We start from the raw sequence: 4016 nt of genomic DNA, 5'->3' as shown, positions 1-4016 counted from the left end.
GAAGTGGTGGGCTAGGTGCCCAGGCACTCCACCCTCCAAAATGCCACACAATCTGTGAGTGGAAAGAGACAGAAAGAGAGACCCAGATAGACACAAATAAGGACATCCCCTGAAAACAAACCAAGCCAATCCCTGGCCCCTGGACAGCCACTCCCTCCCCACAACTCTGAGCCAGGCACAAAAGACAGTCACCATGAACTGACAAGAGTGACACCAACCAGTGATTTTTCTTTTCAAGTATGTCCAGCCCAACCCAGAGATTGTGGGGATACAACCAGAAAATAGGATAAAGATGATTCCTCTACTACAGAGGGACTGAGATGGGGAGTAGCTTCCATGGATTTTTATGTGATCAAATCAATGAGCAAATGTTATTTATGTACAATACAGATGCACACCTATTGTCTTTGCCCTCCCAAGCCGCTCCTCTCAGCTGAGACACACATACCACACACACACAACCTTTAGCTATGATTGGCTCCTCTTTCTCCCAGTGCCTGAGTTTCTAATCTGGCCTCCATCTTCTCCTTTAAGAGAAAGTTTAGAATGACAGAAAGATGGCCAGGAAGGTGGAGGTCCACAGTCCAAGGGATGGCTTCCTGAAGACTTAGAGGTACTTCAAAGCCTCTTTGTCCAGAAGTAGAAAAACAACCTCTCTGTCCCAACCTTCCCCAGGCCTGTCTCCAAACCTGCTCCTTCTACCAAAGTCCCATCTCAGATGCCCAAGCCAGGAATGTGGGGTCAGCCATGACTCTTCCTTCTCCCTAAATTGGTTGGAATGAGCCAAAGGAGCCTGTTGTATATATTAAGTGATTTAAGTGACATATTTTAAAAGGGTCACACGTCTATAGATATCAAAATGACCACTTCAAAAATCAGAATGTCATGACTGGACATGATTGGTATATACCTGGAGCCCAAGCTACTGAAGAGGTGGTGATAGGAGGACCACAGTCCAAGACCCTATCTGAATAACAAACTAAAAGAAAAATGAGTGAGGATGTGACTCAAGTGGTAGAGTGCTTGCCTAGTGTGAGTCTCTGAGTTCAATCCCAGGTACTATGGGTAAAACATCAGAATGTCTTGCTTCCCTCTCCTTCCCCCGCACACCCTGTCCAATGTTACCTCCTAGGTTTCTCTAGTTGTGCACTTTGCTCCAGCAGGTGGAGGCAATTCTCAGCAAGATGACTGGGCTGCCTCTGATTGCATTCCCAGACTCCAAGTTAACCCCTCTGAAGCCCTGTAGTACAGGGGTGGGCAGGGAAGCAAAGGGGACATGCCCAGCCACAGTTTCCAAAAAATCAGTATTTAGAAACTGTCAGGTGACAAAGCTGCAAAATGCATAAACCCAGTAACTACATTGTGACCACAGAACAACTGTTTTGTCACAGGGTAAAAATTTTCAAACTTCATTGATAAAATATAAAAACAAAAACTAACAATATAAATAACTCCATCCTGAAAGGAAAACACTACTTCCACAACCAACCAGCCTGAGCCCCACTCAATGCCCAGCCATTTTAGTGGACCCACAGCATGAACAGGTCTGGACATTGAGTCCAGATCACAAATATCCACATTAGACTTTTGTGATAACATAGGTCTTTATTATGCAAAGATGTGGAGATCTGGGGGTTGTCTGCCACATCTACCCTGATATAAGGATCAAGGTGCCAGAGCCAAAATGGCAAGAGACCAGGCTTTAGGCCCTATGGAATTTGGTCTGAGCTGGAGGTAGACAGCAGGCTACCTTCTGACTTGGAAGAAAGAAGTTCTTGACTCAAATCGCATACTAGCTATGTGACTTTGGTCAACTTATTTAATACTTCTGAGCTTTGGTTTCTTCATTGATAAAAATTACATAAAATAATAATAATAATAATAATAATAATATGAACCTACTTCATAGTATTGGTTGTGAAGCTCAAACAAGGCCAAGAAAGTGATAGTTGTTTGAAATGTGTTTGGCATGGGGCATGGCTCAAGTATAGAGCACTTGCCTAGTGCAAGGCCCTGAGTTCAACCCCCAGAGCCACATACACAAAAAATGTTTTTAGTAAATGTGAATGAATGAATGTGAAGGAATAGATGGATAAGTTATAAGAGCTGTATCTTGCTCCCTAATAAAAAGAGGGGGCTGGTGGAGTGGCTCAAGTGATAGAGCACCTGCCTAGCAAGCATGAGGTCCTAAGTTCAAACCCCAGTACCACCAAAAAGTTAAAAAAAATTAAGCAAGAAAAAAACTAAGGTGATCACTATTTTTTGTTTGTTTGGGAAAGGGTCTCACTATGTAACCCAGGCTGTACTTGAACTTGTGATCCTCCTGCCCCTGCCTCCCTAGTGCTGTGATTATAGCTGTGAACCTCCATGCCCAGAAATTGCTATGATTTGGATGTGGTTTGTCCCCAAAGAACTCATATGTTGGAAGCTTGGTCCCCAGGGTGACAATGTTGAGAGGTGGTGTGAAAACTTTAGGAGCTGGTGTCTAGTGGGACCCAGTCTTTAGCTCTTTAGGATTAAGGTAGTTTTTTGTTATTGTTTTTTGTTTTTGTTTTTTGGTGCTGGAGATTGGATCGAACGCAGAGCCTCCTGCATGCTAGGCAAATGCTGTACCACTGAGCTACATCTCCAGCCCCTAGTTACTTATACAATCTTGGATTCTTTACCTCTAAGATTTGAAGCATCTCAAGGTGCCCAAAATAGCCTCTATTCACCAGGAAGCTAGTCCAGTATGTGCTGGGCACTGGACTGAAGGAGGCAACACCAGAGTTAGGACTTTCACAAAAGAGAAAAGAGACTTAAAACTTCAGGAAAAGGGATCGGGGTGTAGCTCAGTGTTAGAGCACTTGCCTAGCATGTGTAAAGCCCTGGGTTTGATCTCCAGCCCTGGTAAAAAGCAAAGCAAAGTGCTCACTTCAGCAGCACATATACTAAAATCTGAATGATACAGAGAAGATTAGCATGGTCCCTGCACAAGGATGACACATAAATTCATGAAGCCTTCCATTAAAAAAAAGCAATGCAAAACAAACAAACAACAACAAAAAAAAAAAAAAACCTTCAGGAAAATAGAATTCATTTTTCTACAGCTCCTTCTATACCTTCCAGAGAGCACTTCAAAGATCACACCAGTTTTTTCCCTTCCCCTAGTCAGGAGTTAGCCTATATTCTGAAAAACCAAAGTCCCCAAATTGTCTAACTTTACTCAGAAGTATTCTTTGAAAAGTCCAGGACCTGATGGATTCTCTGCTGAATTCTATCAGACCTTTAAAGAAGAACTGATACCAACCCTCCTTAAACTGTTCCATGAAATAGAAAGGGAAGGAAAACTGCCAAACACATTTTATGAAGCCAGTATTACACTTATCCCAAAACTAGGCAAAGACACCTCCAAAAAGGAGAACTATAGGCCAATCTCCCTAATGAACATTGATGCAAAAATCCTCAACAAAATAATGGCAAATCGAATTCAGCAACACATCAAAAAGATTATTCACCACGACCAGGTAGGCTTCATCCCAGGGATACAGGGGTGGTTCAACATACGAAAATCAATAAATGTAATAAACCACATTAACAGAAGCAAAGACAAAAACCACTTGATCATCTCAATAGATGCAGAAAAAGCCTTTGATAAGATCCAACATCATTTCATGATAAAAGCTCTAAGAAAACTAGGAATAGAAGGAAAGTTCCTCAACATTATAAAAGCTATATATGACAAACCTACAGCCAGCATTATACTTAACGGAGAAAAATTAAAACCATTCCCTCTAAAATCAGGAACCAGACAAGGATGCCCACTATCTCCACTCCTATTCAACATAGTACTGGAATTCCTAGCCAGAGCAATTAGGCAAGAAGAAGGAATAAAAGAAATACAAATAGGTAAAGAAACTGTCAAAATATCCCTATTTGCAGACGACATGATCCTATACCTTAAAGACCCAAAAAACTCTACTCAGAAGCTTCTAGACATCATCAATAGCTATAGCAAGGTAGCAGGATATAAAATC

General features: G+C 41.9%; 1 non-coding gene across 1 annotated transcript; it reads left to right on the top strand.

The window, feature by feature from the left end:
- The first annotated feature begins 2906 nt into the window (after nt 1-2906).
- Nucleotides 2907-3013, top strand: LOC141426032 (U6 spliceosomal RNA). Its single transcript, XR_012451145.1, has one exon. It is a non-coding gene; the product is annotated as a U6 spliceosomal RNA (small nuclear RNA).
- The last annotated feature ends 1003 nt before the right edge of the window (nt 3014-4016 follow it).

The sequence above is a fragment of the Castor canadensis genome, chromosome 8 (assembly GCF_047511655.1).
Source record: "Castor canadensis chromosome 8, mCasCan1.hap1v2, whole genome shotgun sequence".
NCBI lineage: Eukaryota > Metazoa > Chordata > Mammalia > Rodentia > Castoridae > Castor > Castor canadensis.
This window is presented reverse-complemented; position numbering and strand designations above follow the sequence as displayed.